Below are 12,067 nucleotides of genomic sequence, written 5' to 3'. Positions count from 1 at the left end.
AGATCCCCTGGGGAAGGGAAAGGCTGCTCACTCTAGTATTCTGGGCTGGAGAACGCCATGGATTGTATAGCCCATGGGGTTGCAAAGAGTTGGACATGACTGAGCAACTTTCACTTTGCTTACACATTCACACACTGGCGTGCGCAGATACTCAGACACAAAATCTAGATTAGCTAGTTTTAGTAAATTTGCATGACTTGATGCCTATAAGTAGATTGTTACAATGTCTCAAAAAGTAGTCCAATCTCTAAGTGTTCCTCAAGTAGAAAGTGAAAGTGAAAGTCTCTCAGTCAAGTCTGACTCTTTATGACGCCATGGATTATACAGTCCATGGAATTCTCCAGGTCAGAATACTGGAGCGGGCAGCCTTTCCCTTCTCCAGCGGATCTTCCCAACCCAGGGATCAAACCCAGGTCTTCCACATTTCAGGTGGATTCTTTACCAGCTGAGCCACAAGGGAAGCCCAGGAGTACTGGAGTGGGTAGCCTATCCCTTCTCCAGCAGATCTTTCTGACCCAGGAATCAAACTAGGGTCTCCTGCATTGCAGGTGGATTCTTTACCAACTGAGCTATCAGGGAAGCCATTATTCCTCAAGTAGAAGCATATTTCTATTTCTAAATTGTCTTCCCTGAGTTACATAGGATTTCTTTCTTAAGAACTAGCTTTCAGAAACTAGTATCTGATCATATAATATGATTTTTATAGATTACAGTTTGATCATATGTTACTTTGCGGGCATATTGTAATAAAATGTTGTATTTCAGATTGTAAATAATTTTAAGCTTTTAGCATTGCATTTTTAATATGCTTTGTCTGTTCATTGGCCCATGTGGTATAAATTCTTAGTAGGCAAAGATATAAGAGCATTATTTTTAACTTGGATGCTGAAACCTTGCTGTGCTAAGATTCTTCATGTCCTTGTCGGGAGAATTGTCTCATAGAAGAGATGCTGGGTAAGGTCCTCTGCTCAAACAACTCATCTTTCTGAAGAACCTTCAACACAAGTCCATTTTAGCCGTGGTGTTCTTCTGTGTGGTAAGGGTGTCTATCCTGCCTCACCTGGGCTCTGCGTGCATGCACACGTGAGCACAGGTACACTGTTTGGGTTGTGACCACACCACTGCTCACACAAGGGGTCAGCTTGCCAGGCAACACATGGCCCTCTGCCTGAATCCCCTCTCCAACCCCACGGTGCAACTCACTCCTCTGTCCATCATGGCTCCCTACCTTCCTCTTCTCAGGGCCCAACTTTCATCAGCCTTCACAGCACTTGACATACTGTGTTATCATTATCTGGGAAGGTGGCTTCTGCCCTGGCCATTTGGGAGCATGAAAGGCAGGAAACGTCTTCTCTTGCTCAGACCTTCAGCAGATAGCACTTCAGTAGGCATGTGTCTGCAGGATAAGCATACTAATGTTTGTTCTTAGAGGCCTTACTGAAGGCCTTACCTGCTCAGCTGTTACCATGTTTCTGATGACTGAAGAATAATTCTTGTGCATTTATTGTCACATGTTACTGGAATTTGAGTAGCTCCCTCTCAGCTCATTGCAATGGAAAAATGAACAATTGAAAACCCATCTTGAGCTGAAGGTTTGAATTACTTCATATATGGTGAAATAATTACTAGTGGTTCTCTTAGTACAAACATGTCTCCTGTGTTCTCTATCTTTCATGTTATTTATTGTGCTTGAAAAGGAATAGAGACTTTGAGGGAGGAGTCATGGGGTTCAGAAGAGGAAGAAAGGAGTGGACATGAAAAAATACATGAGAACTCTGAGGCACAGAAAGGTAAAATGTGCAAAGGCCTCTTTCTGCCTCTTAAATAGACACACCTTTAGGAATAGATCCCCAAATTTTGAACGTGAAAAAATCAGCATGGTCTTGGAGCGGTAATGACAGTGTTTCATGTGTGGAATTGGTTGATGAAATGTGTGTTGTCTTAGTTTAAAAGGCATGTTGGTCTATACTTCTGAGGCAACAGGCTTTGTGGTAATTTGTTACTCATCCTCTTGGACTGTAAGAAAACTTCTGTTTCTCATAGCCTTGCTGACAGCACCTTTCCCTGCTGTATACACTATTCGGGTCTCCTATATGAGTGAAAATGTGTGAGGGAGCAAGATGTTGTGAGTTAATGATAATGGTCACTAAACTGTCGGAGCTATAGCATTGAATCATCCAAGTTCATTTCCGCTTACAACATGTCTCTTCAAGTGATTCTGAAATAGGAAGCCATGCTATCATTGATTCTATAATTAAGTATTCTATATATGATCACAGAACAGAGGTGTTCAAACTCTGTATTTTCAGAACTAAAATTTGGAAAAAAAAAAAATTTTTTTTTTTTTTTTGCCACACCACCTTGTGGGATATTAGTTCCCCAACCAGGGATCAAACCCAGGCCCCTTGCCATGGACACATAGAGTCTAACCACCAAACTGCCAGGGAATTCCCTGAAATGTATTTGTTTGCATGGCTTATGTCTCTCAATACTTACTATGTTAGAAATTAAAACTGAGAATATTGTAAATATTTTAATTCATTTTTTAAAATATTAAAACTATTCTATAGTAACTTTAGTGAAATATTTTTATGAAAAATCCCAATTTAAAAAAATTAGTGACATTGTTTTGCTATCTTTAACCTCTTTAATGGTAGACTTAACAGAAGACAGCTACATTTTTATATGTGCTTCTATATTCAATTTGTTGCAATACGTCATGTAGTCATGGAATATTTCACCATGAGCACACTTGTGAAAAAAATGAGCATCTTAGTATTACTATGAAAACCATTTTTATCTTACAGTATGGCTATAAAAATTATTTTGACCTCACAGACCCTCTAAAAGTGTCTGTGGGGTCCTCAGGAGTCCTCAGACCATGCTGGAAAACCACTTCTTCAGATCTCAAAGTATTGTTTCTGGGACTTCCCTGGTGGTCCAGTGGTTTAGACTCCATGCTTCCACTGCAGAGGGCATGGGTTCCATCCCTGTCAGGAAACTAAGATTCCACATGATGCATAGCATAGCCACACACACAGAAATATTGTCCTCCTGTTCTTTGAAAGAGAAAAAATTTACTAGTTGACAAATTGTATCATTTTCTACCTGTGTGAACAGAATAACCCCACCACCACCACTGTCTTTTGTTCAATGTCTTTCCAAATGCCGTCCTCCACTGCCCCTACGTTACTTTTTAAGGGATGCTGAGGCGTGTACAGGAATGAGAATTCTGCATCAGACTCCACGGAATCCCTGCTCAGGCATCTACTTTCACCTTAGGCAAGTTACATAAGTTCTCTAAGTTTTGTTTTCTTGTCTGTGGAAGGGAGAAAATTTAATCTATATACTTACTCTTCCGTGAAATAATACCTGGAAAATGCTTGACACAAAGGCAGTGCTCTGTAAATATGACTGTTGTTATTTTTAAGCATTATTACTGTTATTTTTGCTACAGATTTTGTCATTTGTCTACAACTTTTAAGAACACAAAAGGATGGCTGTGATAGTATAAAAAATAATCACAGGAATATTCTTTAATAAAGTACAATCACCAGAAGTTCTAAATGTGTTTTAAAACTTGGTCAACATTAAGTGCCTGTTACACATATAAATACAACTCAAAATTCAACTCAGAGCTGGAGGACGAGGTACCTGAGCATGGTACAACCCAGCATCCACCACAGAATTACTCTTGATTCCCTAGAGCTGCCTCCTAGGCACAGTTTCCAGTATCTAACCACACTGTTTAAGGACATCAATGAAAGATGCTGATATGATAGATGCTTTGGGCCAATAATAGAATTGTTTCTCTTGGCCAAAGTGTTTCTGCTTGGAGATCAGTTATATTCAACAAATATACTTGGTTTGTTAGTGATTTTTTTTAAATAGAAAAATATTTAGTGATTATTTGACAGAGATGGAAGTTAAAAATATCCAGAATGGACGTAGTATGTGCAGGTTGCAATTCTGAGGACAGTAGGGAGATAATTTTGAACAGAAGCTTACAGGAGCAAGAGACTGTAGCCTGGGACAAAACCCACATCTGTAGACAACAGCCCACAGGTGAGTAGGACCTCGAAGGGTCCTCTTCCAACAAGGAGCTGGTGGGGCGGAGGGGGGGGGGCGGTGGCGGGAGATAGTCCTCTCTGAGTAATCACGTTCTCTGCTGTTAAGCCACTCTTCAATGCTAAATTCATCTCCAGATACCCAAACAGCCCGTGAATCATCTCTCTCCTTCAGGGTAGGGAACATCTTTGGGGTAAGTCAACTAATTTTGTAATTAATAATTTTCTTTGTAAAACCTAAACGGGAAATTAAGAGTTTATAACCTGATGTGACTTACAAATCTTTGTCAAGGAAATTTGGAGTTATTTTTTAAATCTGCTGTTTTGGATCACATGGCTTTGGGTACTCTATTGAAAACAGGGCATGGAGTTGTGACCATGTGTGTAATATTTTAAATGTAAATTTGGGGCCAGATTATTTAAAAAACCTAACTCTTCTCATAGGGAAATATATATATATATATATGTATGTATGTATACATATGTATATATGTATATATATGGCTTTAAGCTACATTAAAAGGAACATTTAGTTTAGAACAGAGACAAAGGTGTGATTCCTATTAGATTGGGTTCAGAACAATATATAGTTACATAAGTGACGGGTTGGTTATGTGTTAACTAATGGGTTAGTTCACGATAAACCACATCATGTTTATAATTTAACTTTTTTGTTACTGTATATCTGGGTGTTACCAAACTTATTAACAAATATTCTAAAAAATATTTAACATGTCTAAGAGTGAACTCTATTTCTCTCAAGTCTGATTTTCCTGTCTAGGTTGGTGGCCTCTGTCTTCCTAGACTCCCAAGCCAGAAACCTGGGCTGAAATGACACCCTCAATTCTGTCCCACATTCAGCAGGCCACTGAGTATACTGAACATTCCGCTCTTAGAATGTCTTGTAAGTTGCCACCTCCTGCCATTCCTGCTACAACTTCCTTGGAATAGCAGCCTTCTACTGGGCTCTTTGTCTCTAGTCTAATCCCCACCCAAACCCACCCCAGTCCAGCCTACACTGTCAGCCAGGTTTCCCCTCTCAAAATTCCCATCTGATCACATGACTTTTCCTTGACTTCAAAACCTGCATCTAAAGTTGAAGTCCAAGCTCTCTACTGGGGCATTCAAGTCTTAAAGTCTATTCAAGGCTAGAAATCTAGTTTGGAGCCTCATTCCTTGCCACTAGGAGGCACTAGCCTCCCATAGCGGTAATCCCAGACACTGTGCCCTATGCACACGGGAAACTCACACGTTCATAGTTTCCACAGGCTGATTCATCTCCCTTAGATGCCCTCAAGCCCCTCACTGATAGGCTGGCACACTTCAACCCATGCCCAGTCAGAGTATCACCTCCTCTAGGTGATGGTAAACCTTTCTTTTCATCACATCTGTCCACCCTGATAGAGCTGATCCTTCTCAGATGTGTTCCTTCAACAACTTGTATTTGCTTCACCTTTTTCACACTATTTTTAAAATGTCTTTCTTACTCTATCATGAATTCTTTGAAGAACGGTAGAATCTAGGACTTAATTCTGTATCCCATGTGCCTAAGATTGGACTCGATAAAAGTTTGTTTAGCTGTATTGATTTGATCTAATCAATACTGTACAATGGATTGTGAATTAAAAGAACATAGTATATAATTTCCAGGAAATAAGTAAAAATTGGATTTTGTCACTGACTGTAAAATGATTGCCTATGTTCAGGAGTTTTATAATTTTGATTGTTTTCTTACCATCATAAGGGCTTCCCTGGTGGCTCAGACGATAAACAATCTGCCTGCAAACTAGGACACCTGGGTTTGATCCCTGGGTCAGGAAGATCCCCAGGAAAAGAGAGTGGCAACCCTCTCCAGTATTCTTGCCTATAGAATTCCATGGACAGAGGAACCTGGCAAACTACAAGTCCATAGGGTCGCAAAGAGTTGAACATGGCTATGTGACTAACGCTTTTACCATCATGAAACAGAACTTGACAATGTTATTGCTAAAATGTGTTTCCACTTACAGAAATACCAAAAAGAATACCATCTATGTATTTTGATAGTTTTATCATCACTTATCTTACCAAAGTACTTAAGGCAGTTTACAGGGAAAATATATAAAGGCAGATAAATCTGAGAAAATATTTAATCGGGGAGAAAAAAACAAACATCATTGTGCACAGAGGGAAAACTGGAAGGACAATTAATTTAGGAAAGATGGGTTGTGACGGTGGTTCCCAAATAAAACTGAATTATGTTCAGTGTAAGTACTTGGAGAGCCTTATCAAATATAAATTTCTGGAGGTAGATCTCAGTGAGACCCTGAGAACGAGCTTTCTAAAATAATTCCCTGGGTCCTTACAATGAGCAACCAAATTTGTCATTGTTCAGTTGCTCAGTTGTGTCTGACTCTTTGCGACCCCATGGACTGCAACCAAATTTGGGAACCACTAAAATATCATAAATCTGGTAGACTGACAGGGTGTAGCTCTATTTGAAAGTTATAGGTGATTCCAGCAAAAGAGGAAATTTCTAGATATTTCAAAATAGGAAATCCACAGAATTTTTGTTTTGTTTTGTTTTTGTTTTTGTTTTTTGCCTTTAGCCTTAAAATTGAGACCTGTAGCTCCTGGTCATAAACTTGATACATTAGCTTGCACCAAAACCCAAGCTTTCATTTGGTGGCTGTGTGCAGGAGAGATGCTGGACCGATGAGTGCCCAGGACATCTTCCATGAACCACATCAGCCACGTACCATCTACATGAAGTGGGACAGCTGCCCATTGGGTGGGTACAATGGTGTCGCTTATTTTCCCAGGCCACAAAGAGAGCCTTTTAAAGTACATGTTCCAAGTACAGTGGCAGAATACTAAATTTGGTTCTGTCTCAAAAATAATACGCTTTTATTTTTAGGCAGTTGCTTGATAAAGTGGTACTTTTGTTTGGCAGTAGAATTTTGGCCCCAAGCCCACTCTGATTTTTTAAAAGAATAAAGAAGAAAACAAAACTAAATGGCACTTTGTAGGTATTGTAAAGAAAAACTACTGAAAAGTTTAAAAGGTGCATCTTCTAAGATTATTCACTGCAGTTTTCTAACAACTGATCCATTGAAAGGCATTTTGAGGGGGGAGAAATGATGTGTTCTCTTAGATCTCTCTGCTGTTTAGTAGTATGTTTTTTTCTCCTATATCCTGAGGTTTATGTTGTTCTGTGATCTGGTGTCGGGGTCAGTAGCCGTAGTTTCAATCCTAAGGAAAGGGAAAGTTGCAGTTTTTACTCCTCTCAGTTAAAAGGAGAAGAACAGAGCATGCTTGTAACAGAAAGGAACTTCTTATCTTCCAGAAACCTCTGTAGTCTGAGGATTACTCTTGGGAAGCCCCTGAAGGACTTTATCTAGCTGAGACAAGAGTAGTTCCTTAATAGGCAGTTCTTAGCAAAACATTGTGTTGTTGGCGAAACCCCAGGAAGCTGGAGGCTTAGGAGTGACTTGATGGGGAGGGGACGTTGACTAGTTTCAGAAACCGAGAGTTGCATTGCCCCAGGGCTCCCAGGACGTGCCAGCGTACACATTCATTCCCACTCACACCAGTTCTTTAAGGGTTCATGATGGATGATCTCTGCCCTTAGGAAATTCCAGTCTTTCTTTCTTTCCATCATAGTGGATAATTCCTATAATTAGTGTTATAATTGTAATTAATTAGTAATTATATAATTCTAATTATATGTTGTAGTTAGAATTACAGTTATCAGCATGTTATATCTGGTGACCATTTACTTTATACAGGGCAGTCTACTAGGGTTAGACAACTAAAAGTATTGTATTTCACATCCTGAATTTTTTCCAGTACACAAGAGTCACTGTTTGTATGCCATAGTGCTGTGTATGCATAAATTGGATTCAGCTGTATTGCTACTTCTAAACTTTCAGTACTGCTATAACAGTCAAAATTCACAAGTATTTAAATGGTTAAGGATTTGGAGGGTATAATAAAATATTTAGGGAAGATTTTTTTTTTCTCTTTCTTGATTTTTGATCTTAGGATTTCACTTGGTACAAAAGCAAGTCCATTCTGTAGACCACAGGTGTTTCTCTTCTTTTAAACAAAGCTTTAAAAATATATGTTAAACTCTTCTATGAAAAACATTCTATGATACCTGCTAAAACTCATACTGAACATAACTAAATTTTATATCAATTGTTCAGTCAACACTGGAACATAACATATATTGATATACTTTCATAAGCTAATATCATTTTCTTAGCTATTAGCACCAAAATCAATTGCTTCAAACTCCTATAATTTTGTAGCTTTTAATACCTATTTTTCTTGTTGTCTTAGTAGTTTAGTTTGCATATGCAGTAGTTTAGATGCAGTTTGCATCCTTTGTCAGGCTGTCATTTTTGGGCATTGTTCTAGACTTATCTTGGCAACTGTCTTCAATTATGTTTTGGGAAATGAGATGACCAAACTTATTAATATCATTTTCAGAGTAAAAATAACTTCATGTCATCCATTTTGGTCAGCAGAGAATAACATTTACAACTTAATATTTTTGTTATATCTTGGATACTTGAAATTACCAGCAAAGGAAATTCTGGATAAGTGAGATGTTCACTGTATGGTATGTTACAAATCACTGATGAAATTGAATGGTAGTTATGCTGAGCAAAAGGCAAGAGGAACTTGCCAAACTCATCTGTATTCAGTTGTTGAACAGTTTTCAGAGTTTTGCTCTTACCTAGGCCATATGTATTAGAGTATGTATCACACACATTTCAGTGTATAAATGCATATGCAGCAATTTCAATAACATAAATGCAAGTTTTACTACTAGTAAGACATTTACAAATATAGATAAAAATATCATATTGTCTCAGTTTGGTAACTACACTGGAAGGGAATAACGGATCACATGGTCACAGTCACTGCAGTGTGGATTAAAGTAGATATTCTATGTAGACTACTTGTCCTGAGGCTTGAGAAAAACAGATGCATTTTACCACGTTATTGGAAATTTTAAAATATTGCTTAAAGGAAAGACTTGGAGGCAAGTTTTGAAGCATTATCTGATGAAATGTTTGCATGGCAGAGCAGGGGATGAGGTGTGACTCCAGGAGCCTGCACCCTTTGGTTTGAAGATACATTTACCAGAAATACCATAGCCACTAAGGGAATGTGGCATGTGTCTGACTCCTATGGCATACTATGATATTCTGATAATAAAATTCTCATTGCAAATAAGCATCGCCATTACTTGAACATATACAATATGCAGTTATGATAATACCTTTAGTATTTGGAGCCTTATCATACAGTACAGAGTAGGTGCCCTGAAAGAGTAAGCTTCAAGGTACACTGGGTGCTATTTTTAAGCATATATTTAGCCCATCCTCTGTGCCAGGTATAAAACATTTGAGATAATGATCATGAAAGTGAGGAAAAGGGGATTGGTTAGCCTGGGCTGCCATTCTACCCCATTGCCTAGTTCCTCTGTTGATTGCTTTGTTTATGAGTTCCCTTGGCCTGATACAAGTTTCAACTTGTGGGTTTGGAATAGATTCTAGTTATAGGCTGAATGCTTGTGTCTCCCCAAAATCCACAGGTTGAAGCCCTACCCCCAATAAACAGTATTTGGCAACGGGGCTTTGTTGTTCAGTCACTCAGTCGTGTCCAACTCTTTGCAAGCCCATGGACTGTGGCACGCCAGGCTTCCCATCTTCACCATCTCCCGGAGTTTACTCAAATTTGTGTCCATTGAGTCGGTGATGCCATCCAACCATCTCATCCTCTGTCGTACCCTTCTCCTCCCGCCTTCAGTCTTTCCAAACATCAGGGTCTTTTCCAATGAGTCGGCTCTTCTCATCAGGTGGCCAAAAATATTGGAGCTTCAGCTTCAGCATCAGTCCTTCCAATGAATATTCAGGGTTGATTTCTTTTAGGATTGACTGGTTTGATCATCTTCCTGTCTAAAGGACTCTCCAGAGTCTTCTGCAGCACTACAGTTGAAAGGCACCAATTCTTCAGCACTCAGCCTTTCTTATTGTCCAGCTCTCACATCCGTTAGATGAGGTCGTGAAAGTTGGGCCCTCATGCTGGGAATAGTGCCCCTGTAAGAAGAGACACCAAAGAGCTTGTTCTCTTTCTCTCTCTGAGAACACACAAAGAAGAGGTCATGTAATCACAAGCCAAGTTAAGAGGCCTCAGAATGAAACCTACCTTGCCAGACTTCCCAGCCTCCAGAACTGTGAGAAATAATTTTTTTGCTGTTTTTGCCACCCAGTCTCTGCTGTTTTGTTATGGCGGCCCTAGTTAATTAGGACAATTAATCTTGCCTGTGGGTAAAGCAGACTAGCCCAAACTGGGATCAGAAGTGACTTTGGCCACCCTGCTCTAGACTGGTTCACTAACTGGATCAAACTGCACTTCCCAGGTGACGCTAGTGCTAAAGAACCCACCTGCTAATGCAGGTTAGATGTGAGAAATGCAGGTTCCATCCCCAGGTTGGGAAGATTCCCTGGAGAAGGGAATGGCAACCCACTCCAGTATTCTTGCCTAGAGAATTTTCTGGACAGAGGAGCCTGGAAGGATTCAGTCTATAGGGTCACACAGAGTCAGACACAAGTGAAGCAACTTAGCATTCACACATGCCCTACTAGACTTTATTTAGAAAACTATCAAAGTGTGATTTTCCCCCTTAGTTGAATGGTGAATCAGTAAAGAATTGTGCATCTGCCTATACACTGACTCCATCTGATGAGAACATGATTTCACCACCAATTAGACCAAATACCCTAAATATCTCTGAACTTTATGATTTGACCATTGAAGAAAGAAAAATCAGTTTATTAAAAAGATTATCTTGTTAATCAATTGGAGCTTTAAAAAACTGGACAAGTAACATCTCCAATGTTTGTAAAACTCAGTTTCAATAAATTTTTTTTTAAGCCTTGGCAGGTACTTTTAAAAATCAGTAGCTAAAACATACATTACAAGAAAACCACATTACTGAATAATGAAGATATTTTCAGGCTCTTTATACCTAAAGAGCCACTTCCTTATAATGCCCAGTGCTTGGTTCAATTCAGTTCAGTCACTGAGTCATGTCCAACTATTTGTAACCCCATGGACTGCAGCATGCCAAGCTTCTCTGTCCATCACCAACTCCCAGAGCTTGTTCAGACTCATGTCCATCAAGTCAGTGATGCCATCCAACCATCTCATCCTCTGTCATCCCCTTCTTCAATCCTTCCCAGCATCAGGGTCTTTTCCAGTGAGTCAGTTCTTCACATAAGGTGGTCGAAGTATTAGAGTTTCAGCTTTAGCATCAGTCCTTCCGATGAATATTCAGGACTGATTTATTTAGGATTGACCGGTTTGATCTCCTTGCAGTCCAAGGGACTCTCAAGAGTCTTCTCCAACACCACAGTTCAAAAGCATCAATTCTTTAGTGCTCAGCTTTCTTTATAGTCCAATGCTCACATCCATATGTGACTACTGGATAAAACCATAGCTTTGATTAAAAGGACCTTTGTTGGCAAAGTAATGTCTTGGCTTTTTAATATGCTGTCTAGGTTGGTCATAGCTTTTCCTCCAAGGAGCAAGCGTCTTTTAATTTCATAGCTGCAGTCACCATCTGCAGTGATTTTGGAGCCCCCCAAAAATAGTCTCTCACTGTTTCCATTGTTTCCCCATCTACTTGCCATGAAGTGATAGGATCGGATGTCATGATCTTAGTTTTTTGAATGTTGAGTTTTAAGCCAACTCTTTCATTCTCCTCTTTCACTTTCATCAAGAGGCTCTTTAGTTCTTTGCTTTCTGCCAAAGGGGTGGTGTCATTTGCATACCTGAGGTTATTGATATTTCTCTCGGCAATCTTGATTCTAGCTTGTGCTTCATCCAGCCCGGCATTTTGCAAGATGTACTCTGCATCTAAGTTAAAAAAGCAGGGTGACAACAAACAGCCTTGACGTACTCCTTTCCCAGTTTGGAAGCAGTTGTCTGGTTCTAGCTGTTGC

The sequence above is a fragment of the Cervus elaphus genome, chromosome 28, assembly GCF_910594005.1.
Source record: "Cervus elaphus chromosome 28, mCerEla1.1, whole genome shotgun sequence".
Taxonomy (NCBI): domain Eukaryota; kingdom Metazoa; phylum Chordata; class Mammalia; order Artiodactyla; family Cervidae; genus Cervus; species Cervus elaphus.
This window is presented reverse-complemented; position numbering follows the sequence as displayed.